The following is a 19,480-nucleotide window of genomic DNA, read 5'->3' as shown; positions in this document are numbered from 1 at the left end:
ATCATTTCTGAGAGGTAAAGGAATTGCATGACAATCTGCAGAGCTAGCGGCGTCAAAATTAACACACATACTTGACGTGACTCAAAAGCCGGACGAGTTACTTTCCGACGTTGTTTTAGATGTGCAAGTGCCAGTGAAACCTCGCGATGAGGGCACTCTGCCGACCATTTCGCTAGTTAACACCGGTCTTGTTGTGTGTGTTTCAAGCTCAAGACCATCTCCAAGCACCAAATGGTCAACAGCAACATTCAGACGGTTTCGTACTGCACAATTGCTACAATAAAACGGTATGTTTGTTTTTCAGAACTGGAGAAACACGACCGTGACAGGATTCGAACCTGCAATCTTCGGATCCGAAGTCCGACGCCTTATCCATTAGGCCACACGGTCACTGACGACCCAGTACAAACTTATATACGACTCATCTCGAAACGCTCACACCCCCTGAGGAATTGTGTTTTCGTTCCACACAGAAGCTGCCCCTTACTCTTTCCCACCCATTCGTTACATTCAACCTCTTACGAGACCGACGAAACATAGACAGGAAAACAAGACCACACACTTTGCGCATTCAGAATCGATGGCAGGGTGTCCCTCGCCGCATTTGCTACGATGGCCATTTGCTACATCTGCAGAAGCGGCGGCGGCGACGACGACGGCGACGACGACGACGACGACCGCGAGAGGCTCAGACATTTGTGAGAAATACATCTATAAAATGTAATTCAGGCTGCCTCTTCCCACCTTATGCCGTACTTTTTTTTCCTTATTGTTATTTTATACCTATACATAGGTAGGCCAGCAGCGGCGTAACTCAGCCGCTCTTCGGCCACAGACATGAACATAGTACAAGCAGTAATAGACACACAGAGACATTGAGGTTAAAAAACAGTAGACAAAACAGAGTGAAATAACAGAAGCCGTTCACTGTGGAGCAGTCAAGTTAAAAGTGATTCACACAGCACATAACGGAGAGATACAAAGTAGCACACATGAACGATGGAGCACGGAACAAGAGACACGGATCACTAGGGGGACGACAGAACACATAAGCACTGCGGTGACAATCTCTGGTGGTTGGTGATGTACTTGTCACACGAGTAAGGCCGGGGACCTGCCAGAGAGAAGGGGCAAGGGTAGGAGGGAATGGGGGAGGGGTTGATGCCAATGGGGAGAGTAAGGGTGAGGGAGGGGTGGTGTGGGAAGGGGATGAGGTCATAGAGGATCCGCGTGGGGGAAGGGAGGCTGATGCGATAGGCGAGGCGGAGTGCATGGCGTTCAAGGATTTGAAGGGATTGGTAAAAGGTAGGAGGGACGGAGATCCAGGCGGGATGGGCATAACAAAGGATAGGACGGATGAGGGATTTATAGGTGTGGAGGACGGTGGACGGGTCCAGACCCCATGTGCGGCCAGAGAGGAACTTGAGGAGGCGGAGTCGGGAGCGTGCCTTGGCTTGGATTGTCCGGAGATGAGGGGTCCAGGAGAGGCGACGACCAAGAGTGACGCCAAGGTACTTGAGGGTGGGGGTGAGGTTAATAGGACGGCCATAAATGGTAAGATAGAAATCAAGGAGACAGAAGGGTGGTTTTGCCTACGATGATTGCCTGGGTCTTGGAAGGATTGACCTTGAGCAACCACTGGTTACACCAAGAGGTGAACTGGTCAAGATGGGATTGGAGAAGGTGCTGGGAGCGTTGCAAAGTGGAGGCGAGGGCTAGGAAGGCGGTGTCATCGGCGTATTGGAGAAGGTGTAGGTGGGGGGGGGGGTGCAGGCGGAGGCATGTCCGCCGTATAAAGAAGGTAAAGAAGAGGGGAAAGGACGGAGCCTTGGGGCACACCGGAGGAGGGGTAGGAATCCGTGTTGTGGATGGTGACATAGGAAGAACGGTGGGTAATGAAGGAGGCGACCAGACGGACGTAGTTTATGGGAAGGGCAAAGGTTTGGAGCTTGAAGAGGAGACCAGAATGCCATACACGGTCATATGCGCGTTTAAGGTCGAGGGAGAGAAAGATGGCAGAGCGACGGGAGTTGAGTTGTCCTGAGAGGAGGTGAGTGAGGTGAAGGAGAAGGTCATCGGCAGAGAAGGATGGCCGAAAGCCACATTGGGTGGAGGGAAGGAAGCGGTGCTGGTGGAGGTGCTGGTGGATGCGGCGGGTAAGAATGGATTCCAGGACCTTGCTGAAGACCGAGGTAAGGCTTATAGGACGGTAGGAGGAGACAGCAGAAGGTGGTTTATCAGGTTTGAGGAACATTAGGATCTGGGAGGTTTTCCACAGGTCGGGGTAGAAGCCGGTGGACAAGACCACAGTGTACAGTCTGGCCAGGGTGGAGAGGAAGGAGGCGGGAGCTTCACAGAGGTGATGGTAAGTAACACGGTCGTGACCAGGAGCGGTGTTGGGTTTGGTGCGGAGTATAGCTAGGATGTCTTGAGTAGTGATAGGGGTATTGAGTTCGGTGTGTGTAATGTTGTCCAAGTATTGGAAGCCAGGAGCGAGTGGAGGGACAGAGGTGTCAGTTCGATCACGGACATCGGGGAAGAGGGAATAATGGAAGTGGGGATCGTCAGGGATGGTAAAGATATCCGTGAGGTAGGAGGCAAAATGGTTGGCCTTACTAAGGTTGTCAGGAAAGGGACGGTCATTATGGAGTTAAGAGGTAGGGTAGCATTAAGACGGGTGCATGTCTGTCGCTAGTCCCGGCGTTTCTTAGCCGTGAGCAAGTTCCGGATGTGTCTCTGGAGTTGCCGGTGGCGTCGTAGTGTGTCCCGGTCACGCGTGTGAAGGAAGGCACAGTAAAGATGACGGGATTCTCGAAGGAGGAGAACGGCCTGTGGGGGTAAAGTGGAACGGTGTGGGTGGACAGCGACGGTAGGGATGTGGGCCTCCACGTCCTCAGACAAGGTCTGCTGGAGAAAGGACGCGGCATGGGTGATGTCATCAGGTTGGTGGTAGGTGAGGGGGTGGCTATCGACTCGGGCAGTAAGGGTATTCCGGTAGGCATTCCAGTCGGCACGGGAGTAATCATGGACATACTTGGGGGGTGGGTCAAGGCGATGGTCGGGACGGGGGCGACGACCGTCAGATATGGTAAGGAGGACAGGGAGATGGTCACTGCCAATAGGATCAAGGACGTCCACCGCTATGCGGCCAAGGAGGTTGGGGGAGGCCAGGACAACATCGGGAGTGGTATTGGATTCAGGGCGGGTGTGTTGGGGAAGAGGAAGGACATCTCCTTGCAGGGTGGCGAGGAACCGATGCCACCGCTGTAGCTGGGCAGCGGAGCGACTATGGATGTTAAGGTCGGCGGCAATCACGTAGGAGGAGAAGGTACGGTCGATGTGGGAAAGGAAGTCGAAAGGAATAGGGGCAGTGGAGCGGACATAAATGGTGGCACAGGTAATGGTGAGGCCGGGGAAGAAGAGGCTGAGGATCAGATGTTCTGTGGGGTCAGGAGGCAGGGGTTGGAGCCGAACAGGGATCTGGCGGTGGTGGCCAATGGCGACTCCACCACGCGCTATTGGGAGGGGATTGTCGGAGCGATGAAGGAGGTAGGGGGAGGTGTGGACGGTGATGTGGGGCTGGAGAAAGGTTTCGTTCAGGAGGAAGGCAGCAACGCAGTGGGTCGTGAGTGTATGCAGAAGGAGGTTCTTGTTGACAGGAAGGGAGCGGATGTTATTGAACAAGAAACGGTGCTGTCGCGCCATGATGGGAATTTAGACGAGGGTGTCAAGATGGGAGAAGGTGAAGTGGGCCTGGTTATGGGAGTAGGTGGCATAGGTATTGAGATGGAACACGGAGCGTGCGGCGAGAGATATCTGCTGGAGAGTGTGGGGGCGCTGAAAAGGATGGACGTTTCGGAGGACAATGGTGACAAAGCGGATGATGTCCTCGGCAGTGGGGGGGGGGGGGAGAAGGGAGTTACCAGGGGGTAGTGTCATCCAGAGGGCGGACAGGGACGGTGAATTCAGGAGTGGAAGGGGCTGGTGGAGCCTTGCATTTCTGGGAGTATGTGGGGTGAGGGAGGTTACAGGTGTTGCAGGATGGAGGGGACGGAAGGTTGGGGCACTGCCGGAGGAAGTGCGCTTGCTTGCAGTGCGGGCAGACAGGGGCCTCGCGGAACTCAGATGTTTGGTGTGCATTATAGCGCAGGCGCCTCTGGCATCGGATGGACTGGGGAGGGGAGAGGGAAGGGTCGACCTTGTAGCGGCGGTTGAGGAGGAGGTCACCCTCCTTGAGGAGAAGGTCGATCGAAGGAGCGTGCTCAGAAAAATCCCACATAAGGCGGGTGGGGCCGGCAGGGTTGTGGATCCGGCGAACGGCACGAACATCGAGGTAGGGATGCGCCTTAAGCTCTGCCAACACCTCCTCCTCCGTGATCGTCGGACTAAGCCGAGTGATCACGGTGGTGAGGGTTGGCGGGCGACGCGGTGGTTGGTGTTGACGGGATGAGGAAGGGGAAGGAGCAGGGGCGAGAGAGGCATTGGGGCCGAATCGGGTAATGGGGATGCGGGATAGGATGTCGGTGTGCAGGGTAGGGCTATAGGAGGTGATAAGGACGGAGTCCCATAGGGGGGTGAGAAGGGAGATAGGGGCGCCAGGAAAGTGTTGGCGGAGGAGCAAGGTGAGGTTGCGGGCCTCCAGGACAGAGGGATCTGGCCGGGAAAGGAGGTATCTGTAGGAGGGGGTGGTAGAGGAAGCGGTAGAAAGGGCGGGTGGGGAGACATCCATGGCATCTTTGGGGGGAGGAGGGGGAAGGGGCTGTTATTTCTTGGGAGTGGAGTAGGCAGGGGTGCCACTTGGTCGTTTTACAGGATGGGAAGAGGGGCGGGGTACAGGAGCAACCTGGAGATGTTGGGGGGAGGCAGGTCCCGGCAGTGGTGCTGGGGCCGGCGCTGCAGATGATGCAGGTGTGGGCGCAGGTGCAGGTGCTGGTGCTGGTGCTGGTGAAGGTGCGGCACGGGTGGTGGCTCTCCGAGCCACAACCCGGGCGGGGGCTGCACGAGCGGATGAAGTGGCGTGGGGGAGTGGAGGGAAGGGGTCAGGTGAGGTGGTTGGGGGAGAAGGAGCGACAAAGGGAGCTGGGGAGGGAAGGGTGAGGAGGGGGGGGATGTAGGAGGCGGGGGGTGTTTGAGCACACCAAGTAATGGTGGTGGCAGCTGCTGAGGGGGAGGTGTAAGTGATGGCTGTGATAGAGGCGGTGGTGGTAGGGATGGTAATGGTGAAATGCTACAACTGAACGGGATGAGGGAAAAAGAAACACTAAGGATGACAGACAACGAAGACAAACACTACACTACACTGCACAAGTCCAGGAAGGCGATGACGGCGGCGGCGGCTGCTGCTGCGACGGCGGGGAGCGGGGTCCGGGGCCCCGCCCTGCTGCTGCGGTGGCGGAGGAGGACGGGCTCGGCGGCAGGCTGGCGGAGGCGGCGGCGATGACGAGGAACGGGGCAGACTGCGTCAGCCGACGACGAGAACGACGAGCAGGAAGGGCTGCACCGGCGACAGGAGTCGTGCTGCGGGGGCGGAGGCTGCTGCAGCTGCTGCTGACACTGGTGCCTGCGCTGCCAGAACTTTTGGAAATGCTGGAACCGCTGGAACTGCGACGGGAAACGCTACTGGAACTGCTGCTGCTGCTGCTGCTGCTGCTAAACCTATCGCTTCGACGATTGCGGAAATCAATCCTCGAAGGGCGCAACTCTCTCGAGTTCCGCGAAAGACGGAAGCCGTACCACTTTGGCGAATGCTTTATCTGCGCCATTCGCCATCACAGATACTGTTTGCTATACGGCCATGACAATTCCTACATTAAAACCGTATGTATCTTTTTCAGAACTGGAGAAACACGACGGTGACAGGATTCGAACCTGCAATCTTCGGATCCGAAGTCCGACGGCTTATCCATTAGGCCACACGGTCACTGACGACCAAGTATAATTTATATACGACTCATCTCGAAACGCCATTCGCCTTAATCACATCTGAGAGTAATTCTTAATAAAACGCCTGTCGCTAATTGTTCGTCATCACAGATACTGTTTGCTATACGGCCATGACGCGCAACTGATTTCCAAAATTCGTCTTCCTCCTGTGAGGATGGAACTCACCACCCCTGGTTTACTAGACCAGTGCTCTACCACTGAGCTAAAGAGGCGCGGCCTAGCGGAACTTTTACGTACTTCGTCCGTACGGTCGTCTGAATCATCAGACTTCAGCTGACAACACTTAATAGTTTCGACTAATATTTGCAGCTATGGCGACCCATTACTGCTTGGCTACACATCTGACACGTAGCCGATGTTCTCTCCAAACAAAACCACTTGCACTTCAGAACATGACTTTCACACATGTCTACAAAATCACCTTCACCTTCAAATACAGTTTTCTTGCGACTGATGGAGACGTAGGCAAATTTTAAAGTTGCTATTTCCATTGCACTACGTTAATCAGAAAATCGGTAATTTACATCTGCAGCGGAAAAAAATTCTGTTCCGCCAAGCGTAGGGCTTGAACCCACGACACTATGCTCATTCTCTTCCGACTGAGCTAGACGTGCTGCCTCGTTGGATACCTGCTGGGTAGCAGATCACACAGTACTCGTTTAGGTTGGTTGGTCCCATACAGAATCTCTCCATGCTTCCTAATGTTTTCCTAACGTCACACTCGTCACGTACTTCACTTTTATTTCATAATCATTTCTGAGAGGTAAAGGAATTGCATGAAAATCTGCAGAGCTACCGGCGTCAAAATTAACACACATACTTGATGTGACTCAAAAGCCGAACGAGTTACTTTCCGACGTTGTTTTAGATGTGCAAGTGCCAGTCAAACCTCGCGGTGAGTGCACTCTGCCGACCATTTTGCTAGTTAACACCGGTCTTGTTGTGTGTGTTTCAAGCTCAAGACCATCTCAAAGCACAAAATGGTCAACAGCAACATTCAGACGGTTTCGTACTGCACAATTGCTACAATAAAACGGTATGTTTCTTTTTCAGAACTGGAGAAACACGACTGTGACAGGATTCGAACCTGCAATCTTCGGATCCGAAGTCCGACGCCTTATCCATTCTTTTTTTTTTTTGCTCTACGACTCTTTTTTTTTTTTTACTGCTCAATTGCTACATTAAAACGGTATGTTTCTTTTTTAGTACTGGAAAATCACGAGCGTGATAGCATTCGAACCTGTAATCTTCAGATCCGAAGTCCGACGATTTATCCATTTTTTAAATTGCCTTATCCATTTTTTATATTTTGTTTTATTTATTTATTTATTTATTTATTTATTTATTTTTTAGTCTGGCGCCTTGGACCGCTTTTTATTGTTTTTTATAAGGATGCATATCAGTAGGCGCATGGCGGGGACAACGAGGGCAGGGGTCAAAGAACTCGAGGCCTGGCCACGATGCCCCCACCATCACTCCCACCGAATGGCTCCTTCAGTGCATTTTAATTGTTATAGAAAAGCGGGTATAGTCGTGTATATTTTTCGCCTGCTCTCTTTATTGTGGTAAGGAGCACTGGTTGTACGACGTCTGGGGGGAGATCTCATTGTAAAGCCGTCATTCGAGTTTTCAGTCAACAGACATTCGAGTACTAAACATGTGATTATATTGCAATATACATCAAGCATTTATGAGACACTTATTGGGTTGCAGACGTAACATAAATGGATAAAAGAAGAGGCATTTCCGTCATCTTGAACGTAGATTCATACTTCACTTCTGCAGTACTCCTAAAATAGTAGATTTAGTGTTAGACTGTGCGCTTTAACCAACACCTATTCGTTCGAATAAAATGATCAGCATGTTTCCATACATTTTCCTGTGGTCTGAATATTGTTTAATGTTGCTGTACTCCATTTGCATAAAAAGCTTGAATTCCGTTTCGTCGTCACCTCCTATTTTATTGATAATGTAATGGACAAACTGTCCCATTAACCAGTGTATTGCATTATTTTTGGTTTTCGGGTAATATTTAGTTTCAGGTCTGAAAAGCACCATAGAAGTAATGGAATTGGGTGACGTTCGTTGCAGTAGTGCAAGACTTTTCCTGAGCCAATGCCAATTGTTGAGATTTCCAGCACACGTAAATCTATGAATCACAGTGTCAACTAGTTTACATTTCTGACATAAGGGGGTTTCAGCTTTCCCAATTTTATAAAGCCGCTCGTTGGTGCTGACAATATTATTGACGGCTTTGTACCATGCCGTTACCACTTGTGAATTGAGCCCGTTAAAACTAATACTCTCCCAAATTGCATCCTAGTTGTGACTCATATATTTCGTGGCAATTTTATTTTGTCCTTCATATTGTTGTCTTTGTCTCATGATATCTCTGGCTGTAATGTGCAGTGAAGTTTTGAGTTTCTCGTTAACATAGCTCAATTCTGTGTACAAGATCCTAACGTATCGCAGGCGGGGGTTAATTTTTTGTACGTCTGCCGGTGGTTGAAGGCTTTCTGGTTGGACACATTTAAACAATTGTGTAGTAATACTGCCGGGGTTGGCGTGAAATATGTTTAAAGAACTTTTTATGAAAAGCGCAGATGCTTTATTGCGTATGTCCACCAGTCCGAGGCCTCCATTTCTAGGATGTAGAGTCGCAGTTCTTAGGTTAACCCTGAAGATTTCCCCCTTCCATAAGAAATTTGCAACCCTCGACATTATTTTCTGAGCTATCAACTTCGGCAAGGGAAAAACTTGTGCCATATAGAATGCCTTTGAGAGAATGCATAAGTTAATGAACCTGACCCTCTGAACCTGGTTCATAAGTCGTTGTGAGTTCTCAATAAGTCCCCCTTGAATCTTTGTTAATATCTCTTTCCAATTGAGGGCTGTCATCCTCATTGGACATGCCGTCAGGATTGTCCCCAGGGTTTTATGGGTGGTAACTGACTTCGCCCGATCGATGTGTATCCGTTCAAGACCCCGCATTCCCAGGATTGTACTTTTATTTTCGTTTGTTGTCGCACCGGATGGGCGGCAGTAGTTTTGAAGAATGGCCCGTAGTCGAATTACATCATCTTGCCCTCTTATGACGACACCAACATCGTCAGCATAGGCTCTCACTACAGTTTTCCTGCCAGTTATAGTTATGCCCTTTAACCTTTCATGAACACTTCTTAAAAAGGGCTCTAACGACACAACAAACAAAAACATAGATAAGGGACTTCCCTGTGGGATGCCGCGGTTTATTTGAATTTGCCGCGTCAGCTGACCGTTGACAGCTAATTTAGCGTTCAGACCAGTAGCAACGTTTTTTATAACATTAACTGTTTTGTGGACGAGTCCCATTTTTGTCAGTACCTCAAATAGGAAGCGGTGATTCACCGAGTCGAAAGCCTTATTAAAATCTATAAAAAGTAAAGCACATTTGATATTGGAAACCGATGCTAAGGCGATGATGTCTCTATATTCAGAAATCGTATTAAAAATACTTCTATTTGCTGCACATGACTGATGTTGACTAATTAATTTGTCGGTCAGAGGGGAGAGTCTCTTTTTTTTAAAATCCTGCATACTATTTTGTAGTCAGTGTTTAAAAGGGAAATAGGGCGGTAGTTGTTTAAACTTTTCGTCCCTTTGTTTTTCGGTAAAAGTACAATTTTGCTATCTTTAAAATCTGCAGGTATCGTCTGCTCGTTAAAAATCTCATTGACAATGCATGTAAACATGTCACCAATTAAGAACCAGAACTTTCTGTAAAATTCTACAGGGAGTCCGTCGGGTCCAGCAGATTTATTCACCGGGGACTTGGTTATTGTCTCACGAACCTCTTCGTTACTGACTTCAGAAAGGATATCGTCGTTTTCAGAACTTGTCAATTGTGGTGATAAAACACTGAGAAACTCTTGCAGAGACCCCTCGTGAGGTGGGCTGGAGGACTATAATGCATAGTAGTACTGGTATACTGCATTTAGAATCTCCTTCTGAGACGTCAGTGTTGTCCCATTGGGGGTTTTAAGTTAACTAATAACAGTGCGTCGCCTATTCTTTGCATGCCGAAGCAGATGATATAAGGATGTTGTTTCATCATCTACCACCGACTTCGCCTTGGACTTCAGTTTTAAACCTCCCATCTGTTCTCTTTTAATGGCGAGTAATTTCGCTTTGGTGTGTCTGATGTCTTGTAATCTAATGGTTGACACGTTTGCCTGGTCATAGAGGTCTCGCAACAAACTGTAATAAAATTCCAGTTTTTTAACTCCTACGCTCTTTCTCTGCTGTATCTGGTACACACTTTTCTCAGTCTCGGCTTTGCAACCTTAATCCACCAGTCTAATACTGTGGGGTACCTCTCGATCGACCGCAGACATAAGGTCCACGCATCCGATACCGCGTCTGCCAAACCTTGCTCTTTTAAGAGAGAGACGTTTAGATGCCACTGGTTCCTAAAAATCTGAATCGGCTGTGGAGCTAAATTAATGCACTCCTCCATACTGCAGTGGTCACTAAAATATACAGGTACGATTTCTGAATTTACTAGACATCTTTCCAAGTTTTGGGAAACATAAATTCTGTCTATTCTACTGCGCGAAGTCTGTGTTATATACGTATATTCAACCTTCGATGGATATTTTAATTCCCATGCGTCATTAAGTTTTAGGTCGGTTACTAGGCGTTTAAGTTCCAAAGAACCGTTAAAATGTGGTTGTTGATCTTTACGATTTAACACACAGTTAAAATCACCGCCCATTATAAAACTGTTTGGGTGTCAACGTAATAAATATATAAGTTCCTCTTTATAAAATGCTGCCCTGTCCTGTCTATTACTATTTCCTGAGGGCGCGTATAAGTTAATCAATGTGTTACCTAAAACGTTAATACTAATCGCCCTTCCAGATTCCAACCGCTCCACTTGACATACGGGAATCCCTTCCCTGAGCAGAACCGCTGTTCCTGTATGTGTTTCACAAGATACGTTAACAATTGCGGTGTATCCTGGTATTACAAATTCCGTCGTTACAACCTCCTGTAGCAAAGCGATATCGGTTCCAGAGTCATACAAAAATTCCTCGAGAGCAGCTAGCTTTAATGAGGTTCGAATTTTATTTATATTGATCGTTGCGATAGAGTATGCTTGCATCTCTAACTTGCTATTGGCCACCGACAAAGTTGGTCAAAAAAAAACTGTTGTACTTTTGGAGTGCTGAAATCCGGTTTAGAACTACAGTCATTCAGAACTTGGTAGCAGTCCTAGTAACACGGTCGCTAAACGTTAGTTTGTCTGCCATTGTCATCCTGCACCTTAGTACTGAGGGGCTGTTCGACATTGAGTGTGTCAGGAGGCTCATCTGGAGCACCTTCTGTGACAATTTCATATCGTATATTTTTCTGTGATTTTACGGCTGACTTGTCCGCTTTTTGTTTGGCTTGGGTGCGAGAAACAGTAAGATTCGGTTGTGGTTTTAGCGTACGGCGGTGGACGCCCTGAAAACCCTGACCTGATTTTGTTGTGGCAACACTCGACGCGGCCGCTTCAGCAGCAGTGTCTAGAGAGACCTGGTTTGTAAACACTGCCTGCTGTTTACATGCTACCTTCGTTTGTTGTGATGCTTGCGACAGTGTTTGCTTATTTTCCGGTTCAGGAGTAAACACTTTCTCTTGTTTACACTCTGGTGCCGGTTGCTGTGCTGTTGCGGTGTCGCGGTGTTGTTGTTCTACCGCTTTCGCGAAGTTCCCGTCGGTAACTGTTTACAGCTGGGAAAGTTGTCACTGCTTGGGGGACTTCAACTTTCTCGCTGTCGGCAGCTGCCGTTGCATTTTCTGGCAGTGAGCGAGATGTATCAGAAACTGCAATTAAATCCACTTGCATTCCGTCTTGGGGCACATGCAGATTTTCATCGCCAGCTTTCTGTTTACGTACAGCAGGAGATTGTCGGGAGGTGTCATCATCAGAATGATCATCTGTATGTTCAAGTGGTCGTTTCTTGGTTAGTACGTCTAACTCACGGGCAGAGGAATCACAATTGAAGCGTGTTACCAGGGGTGGAAAATCACTGCCGTCAACTGCAATAGTTCCAGAACTAGGTACAGGATCCGAACCCTCACCCTGTTTGGCTGTGTTATCAGTTGCCAAAACTTCGCTCAAGGTCATCTTGCGGCGTTGGACTAAATTTGTTTTTAGTACAAAGACACGACGGGGACATTCCTGCCTTAAATGACCCGATTCATTGCATATATGGCACGTAAGGGTTTCACCAGTATAAATCACGTGTGCTTTATGCCCGTCAACAGTTATATGAGATGGGATATTCGTCTTTACTTCCATCTCTACCGAACGAATACCATTGAAGCTCTGAATTTTAAATTGCTTCGACCAACGTTCGTTAACTATATCCTTTACCTCAACATATTGAGACAGGGCATCCTTGATTTTCTCATTATCTATCTCGATAGGTAAATTTAACACCCGCACAGATCTATAAAGAGCATCAGCTCTCCTGATAGCCACTTTACTTGTAGTGCAGTCTCTAGGCAAAAATTCGACATGATACCCGAATTTTCCATTAATTTTATCGACCGAAACGGGATCCAAAAACTTTACGAAAACACAGTAGTTGTCAGTATCTAACTGAGTGGTATGCACCTGATCAGAATTTATGCCAAGTACCTGATCAAGCCAATCATGAATTTCCAGAGCAGTCGGCTGAACACGTCGGGTTTCCTTAGCGAAGGCAAAAACCAGCGTATTCTTCCTCACAGTTGTAGCCATGGTATGCAGTAATCAAGGGGAGATTCCGGTAATCTCCACAAACGACAAATAATCGTCGATAGAAAACACAAAAACAGAACACAGCAGGCAGAAGAATCACAAGTTACACACGAAGAAAATCACAAAACTCAAAAACACCGAAACGCAAAAGTATACACTGGCGAAACACTGACAACACGCAGCAAAAGGAGGCACGTCCGTACGCGTCGGCAGCTAGTGCCAGAATGGCCTGAGTAATTGTGTTTTCGTTCCACGCAGCAGCTGCCCCTTACTCTTTCCCACCCATTCGTTACATTCAACCTCTTACGAGACCGACCAAACATAGATAGGAAAACAAGACCACACACTTTGCGCATTCGGAATCGATGGCAGGGTGTCCCTCGCCGCATTTGCTACGATGGCCATTTGCTACTTCTGCAGAAGCGACGACGACGACGAGAGGCTCAGAGATTTGTGAGAAATACATCTATAAAATGTAATTCAGACAGCCTCGTCCCACCTTATGCCGTACCGCTTTGGCAAATGCTTTATCTGCGCCATTCGCCTTAATCACATCTGAGAGTAATTCTTAATAAAACGCCTGTCGCTAATTGTTCGTCATCACAGATACTGTTTGCTATACGGCCATGACGCGCAACTGATTTCCAGAATTCGTCTTCCTCCTGTGAGGATGGAACTCACGACCCCTGGTTTACTAGACCAGTGCTCTACCACTGAGCTAAAGAGGCGCGGCCTAGCGGAACTTTTGCGTACTTCGTCCGTACGGTCGTCTGAATCATCAGACTTCAGCTGACAACACTTCATATTTTAAACTAATATTTGCAGCTATGGCGACCCAATACTGCTTGGCTACACATCTGACACATAGCCGATGTCCTCTCCAAACAAAACCACCTGCACTTCAGAACATGACTTTAATATGTCTACAAAATCACCTTCACCTTTAAATACATTTTCTTGCGACTGATGGAGACGTAGGCAAATTTTGAAGTTGCTACTTCCATTACATCACGTTAATCAGAAAATCGGTAATTTACATCTGCAGCGGAAAAAAATTCCGATCCGACAAGCGTAGGGCTGGAACCCACGACCCTGTGATTAAGTCTCGTGCTCTACTGACTGAGCTAGCCGTGCTGCCTCGTTGGATACCTGCTGGGTAGCAGATCACACAGTACTCGTTTGGGTTGCTTGGTCAAATACAGAATCTCTCCATGCTGCCTAATGTTTTCCTAACGTCACACTCGTCACGTACTTCACTTTTATTTCATAATCATTTCTGAGAGGTAAAGGAATTGCATGACAATCTGCAGAGCTACCGGCGTCAAAATTAACACACATACTTGATGTGACTAAAAAGCCGAACGAGTTACTTTCCGACGTTGCTTTAGATGTCCAAGTGCCAGTCAAATCTCGCGGTAAGGGCACTCTGAAGACCATTTCGCTAGTTAACACCGGTCTTGTTGTGTGTGTTTCAAGCTCAAGACCATCTCCAAGCACAAAATGGTCAACAGCAACATTCAGATGATTTCGTAATGCAGAATTGCTAGATTAAAACGGTATGTTTCTTTTTCAGAACTGGAGAAACACGACCGTAACAGGATTTTTTTTTTTAAGGGCCTCCCATCTCCCCTTATAGCCCTCCTTGCCCTCACCAAAATATGCCTTCATCGGCGAGCTTCAACGCTATCATATCTGTCGTGGTGGTATACGTCCGTCGCGGACGGCTTCTCTCGTGGATCATGTCGTGAAAATCTAATAAGAAATGAAAAGTCTTCCACAAAATCAAATTATCTGTTATCCTTGAAATGCACAATGAAAGACACTGCACCCCTGCAGACGATGAAAATGTCAAAATAAAATATCCATCCTACAAGAAGCCACGGGCGACTACGAGCAATATGTCTGAATAGAGTTCTTCGTTAAAAGATACACAAGAAATTCAATGACCATTCTTGGTGAACAAGATGCGCGTGGAGAGGACAAACTAAAAACTCACTACGAAGTCCATAAGATGTATGTAATAAAATAAAAGTAAAATAATATTGCCACTTCCATATGAGAAACGAAACGCACCACTGCTGTGATCCAAATGAAAGTAGTATAAAAAGCATTTTTCTTCTGTAACGCATAATAGCCTCACACACGCATCAGAACCATCGGGTCAAAGGCAAACAAAAATGATTGAAAAATGAACAAGAATAGATAGCCTCTTCAGTCTTCAACACTGTTTTCCATATATCAATGATTGAACGTTTTTGCGTAACCATGTTGTAACGCAGCACGCAGAAAATTAGCAAAAAGTTCGTTGTAATGCTTCAGCCGCTGTACATGGGAATGTGCATCCCACAAGTACGCTAAATACGTAGACGCATCCTGAACGTGGCACTCCAGAATTGCGTAGACCGTGTGGCCTAGGAGCCACACCGTTGCATTGTGCTTGGTGCGAGGGAAGGGTTGGAACCCTGGCGCAAGAACATCACTGACAGTCACGTGTGAGGGTGTCGTCCGGTTGATCAGAGCCACCATGACACTACACAGGGCCCAGACTGGTGCCACAAAACGACACTGAAAGCGATGCTCCCTTGTGTCCGGAACGCCACAAGCACCACAGTTGGCAGATGGCAGCAGACGGATTTCCGAAAGACGTTGGTTTGTGGCCACCGTATTGTTCACCAGTTTATACCACTGGGACCGAACGCCGGAGGGCAACACAGGATGATGAACATTAAGCCAGACCTGCCGCCAGTTGGTCGCGGGGAAGCGAAGAGCGAGCTTGTGAGGGGGTGGCCTCCCCACCATTGCCGCATACAGTCGGCGAACATTCCGGTTCCTGTCCAGCGCCGCTTCCAGGACATAGCTCCGCTGCAGGTAGTAAGCTCGGACGTAGCCGAGTTGATACGGGATGCCCACAACGGACACCGGTGCGCTCTCGGAGGGCGGCCGGTAAGCGACGAGCATGGCCGCCACCGTTCCATCCGGGCTGTCAACCTGCAATGCGGCCGTGCGGTGCACCAGCAGCGCCGAACACTTCCGGGAAAAATCTACGAGGCCGAGTTCCCAGAAGGTGGTGTCGAGGACACACGTTGCCGCCCGAACCTTGAAAATTTCGTGGCGCCACAGGAGCCAGTACGCGGCCTGCGAAAACGATCGGGCGAGGGGTCGCGGAACGTCCAGGAGCTGTGCCACGTACCAGGCCTTAGAATACACGGCGCTGTTAATGAGGTCGACTTTCTGGAGGAGTGTGAGACGTCGGCTGGTGTAAGTCTTATATAGGCCTTTGACATGATTCAGCAGCCGGCGCCAGGTGCGCGCCCGCATCTGCTGAGGATTAGCGGTTACATCAAGTCCCAAGATCGTATGAGTACGGGCTACTCGAAACCATGTCTGATCGGGATCCACTTTGCAATTTCCTAAAGGAATCAGCCCAGTCTTCCTTGGATTAATCAGGGCACCCGACGCACATTCATACCACCGCAGTAAGGGCCGTATTTGATGAAAATCATTGTCGTCGCCGATAAAAACACCTACGTCATCAGCATAAGAGAGACACGTCACTGAGGCACGATGAATGCCCACGCCGCCTATCGTGCGGTCCAGCGCACGCAGCAGTGGGTCCAAAGCAATTACAAAAAGGTACATAGATAAGGGACAGCCCTGTCGCACCGATCTACTAAGAACTATAGGTGGCGTTCGCAATCCATTGATTGTCACCACCGAACTGGCCCCTGTCAGGAAATGGCGTATCACGCGAATGAAGCGGAAGCCAAAGCCCATCCTTTCCATAACGTGCATCAAATAATCGTGGCTCATCCTGTCAAACGCATTGGCAAAGTCCACAGAAAGGACTGCTGCTGAAAGTCGGTGGACGGCGGAGTATGCGATGACGTCACGATAGGTAGATGCCGCATTGAAAATGGTACGCCTCTTAACGCCGCATGATTGAAAGGGACAGATGACTTTGTCCATTACTGCCTGTTACTTCGCTGCAACACACCTGGCGGCCAACTTGTAATCAGCATTCAACAGCGTAATCGGCCGCAGATCGGTGACCCGGCACGTACCCCGTTTTTTGGGGATCAGAACAATGTGCCCTTCGAGAAACTGACTCGGGATGACAACGCCGCGAAGCACTTCGTTCACCACTACCGTAAACTTGTCCCCTACAATGTCCCAGAAAGTAACATAAAACTCTGTAGGAAGACCGTCGGGGCCAGGCGACTTGCCCGTTGTACTGGCTTTCAAGATCTGTAAGACTTCCTGGTTCGACATCTCTGCAACCAGCTCTTCACGGTCAGGGTCGGACATGCAGTCGGCTATGTCTTCTAATAAAATTCGCATGGCCTCGCCGTCCGCGGCAGTATCGTGAAAAAGCGAAGTATAATAGTCGGCGATATGGCGTACAATTTCGTGCCGTTGCGATAAGACAATCCCCGCATCAGTATCCAACGCATCAATATACTTTTTGCGAGCCTGTTTCTTCTCCCGGGCAAGGTGATAGAGCGACGGCTCCTCGTCATCAACGTGGCACAAGGGACGGCTCCGGATCGTTAAACCCTTCGACCTTTCCCGGTGCAGCCGCAGAATCCTAGCTTTAATTTTGCCCAGACGGAGTCTAATGTTCGCGTCGGGGGCAACAGGTGAATTAATAGCATCCTGGAGGCACTGCTGATAGAATGCCAACATACGCCTGTGCCAGTAACTCGCTTCTCTACTATATAATTGCGCCGCCTTCCGCAGAAGCGGTTGGCATGCGCCACCCACCACTCGATGCAGGACCCGTAATGAGGGACCTTTGCTAAACACCGCTGCCATGCGACACACAGCTCTGCACGGAGCCCTTCGGCACCCAGATACCCGGTATTTAATTTCCAGTACCCTGCGAGTGATTTCGCGCGACAGCACTGCAACCGCAAAGCACACACGTAGCCACAATGATCACTCATGGCGACAGGCAGAACTTCGACGGCACATAAAGCATCTGTTAGCTCCCGTGAAACATAGATCCTATCTATTCTACTGGCCCCGCCAGTAGAAAAGTGCGTATACTGCGTCAGGGTTGGGTGGTAGAGACGCCACGTATCACGCAAGTCCACTGCAGTTAAAAGGGTGTTCAGTTCTGCACATTTAGTGGGGGTGGGATACTGGTCCGCATTAGCAACAACACAATTAAAATCACCGCCGAATATAAGAGAACGAGCCGTAGCTAAAAAGGGACAGACGTCCGTGGTAAAGAAACGAGCTCTTGTGCGTTTTTGATCAGTCCCCGAGGGCACATAGACGTTGACAAATTGGACACCCTCAATAACACACGCCAGTACGCGACCATCTTGGAGAAGTCTGATGTCCGTAGGTTCGAAAAACGACTTATATAAAATTGCTGTGCCACAGTTATTGTCACTATTAAGGTTGTAAATAACATCGTAACCTGGAATATTGCTAAAAACATCACTAGACACTTCTTGAAGAAGAGCAATACTAAAGTTTCCATGATATAAAACATCTTTAAAGGCAGCTACCTTGTGCACCGCTGAGATTCCGGCAACGTTTGAAGTCAAAACGGAAAACACACTCGGTGGGAGTGAATGCGTTGACATTTTAAACAGATGGACAAGACAAAACAATATAAAAAGCACCAACGAAGTGATAAAACGCCGGACTTATACTTAAATGAATGGCAGTTGGCATAAAATGGAAATCTCAATATTCTTAAAACACTGTAGTGGTTGGTAGCAAATCTACAAAGATATGGCACAACAATACACTGGACACAGTTCAAGACACATCCGTTTCTAGGTCAATTGCATGTAGGTGATCTCATGACAACGGTGTGGGTCTGCGGCCATTCCTACTGTCCCCCCTCGTCCACCTGCTGCTGCCACCACGGGCTGCGACTGTCAGGTGGCGGGGGTGGTCGTGCGTCGCCAGACGTCTGGGTGGCCGCCGCCTGGCCGCCGCGCGATGCCACGGCCGGCTGTGACGGCACAGAATGTTTGCGCGGACGCTGTGGTAATTGCTCGCTGCCCTGTTCTAATTTACGTTTCGCAGCGGCAAAGTCCTGTTCCTTCCCGGCACTGAGAAATTGTTTCAACCATTCAGTGTGTGCGCGAATTTTCTCTGTCCTGGCGGGGCTGCTACTACGCGAGGAACCCTGTGACATTGCCTCACTTTCACTGCCACTCTCCGTGGCTGGCGGATGCGCGAGGGCGGCCGGGTTCGGATCCTTGACCTGTTTACCCTTGCCCCGCGGGCGACGTGGCTTCTTACTTTCCGCTGAAGGCGTGACACTATCGGCAGAAGTAGGCACCGGTAGGGACGGCGGGGGTAAAGAAGCGTCTGTTACCTCCACCGGTGCCGAGTGAACGGCATCATCACGGTCGGTCGGGGCAGGCGGGTCCTGGACAACCTCCATTTCCTCCTGCCCGACAGTCGTGTTACGATGTCCCGCGACAGACGTGTCTTCGACGGAAGCAACGGCCGTCGGTCGCTCGGCCGGTCGGTCGGTCGGCCCGGGAAAGGGTCTTCCGGCTACAACCTCGCTCAGAAGGGGCACCAATGTTACGCCTCCACCCACAACATCTTCGCGCGGTAACTGAACAGGCCGTCGTCGAGGGCAGTCACCCCTCAAATGTTCCGTAGAATGACAGACGGCACATGTCGGCGGTTGCCCGATATACGAGACCTGTGCACGAACCCCACCGATTACAAAGTACGAAGGAATGTGATGTTTCAGGTCCATCCGTACACTACGGACACCACTAGCAACTT

The 19,480-nt window shown here is 49.2% G+C and overlaps 3 non-coding genes across 3 annotated transcripts; all 3 read right to left on the bottom strand.

Moving 5' to 3' along the window:
- Positions 1-317: 317 nt before the first annotated feature.
- On the bottom strand, positions 318-390 carry Trnar-ucg (transfer RNA arginine (anticodon UCG)). The gene has a single exon. It is a non-coding gene; the product is annotated as a tRNA-Arg (tRNA).
- Positions 391-6,083: 5,693 nt separating this feature from the next.
- Positions 6,084-6,155, bottom strand: Trnat-agu (transfer RNA threonine (anticodon AGU)). Its single transcript has one exon. It is a non-coding gene; the product is annotated as a tRNA-Thr (tRNA).
- A 7,216-nt stretch (positions 6,156-13,371) lies between these two features.
- Positions 13,372-13,443, bottom strand: Trnat-agu (transfer RNA threonine (anticodon AGU)). The gene has a single exon. It is a non-coding gene; the product is annotated as a tRNA-Thr (tRNA).
- Positions 13,444-19,480: the final 6,037 nt, after the last annotated feature.

Source organism: Schistocerca gregaria, chromosome 10 (assembly GCF_023897955.1).
Source record: "Schistocerca gregaria isolate iqSchGreg1 chromosome 10, iqSchGreg1.2, whole genome shotgun sequence".
Lineage (NCBI taxonomy): Eukaryota > Metazoa > Arthropoda > Insecta > Orthoptera > Acrididae > Schistocerca > Schistocerca gregaria.
This window is presented reverse-complemented; position numbering and strand designations above follow the sequence as displayed.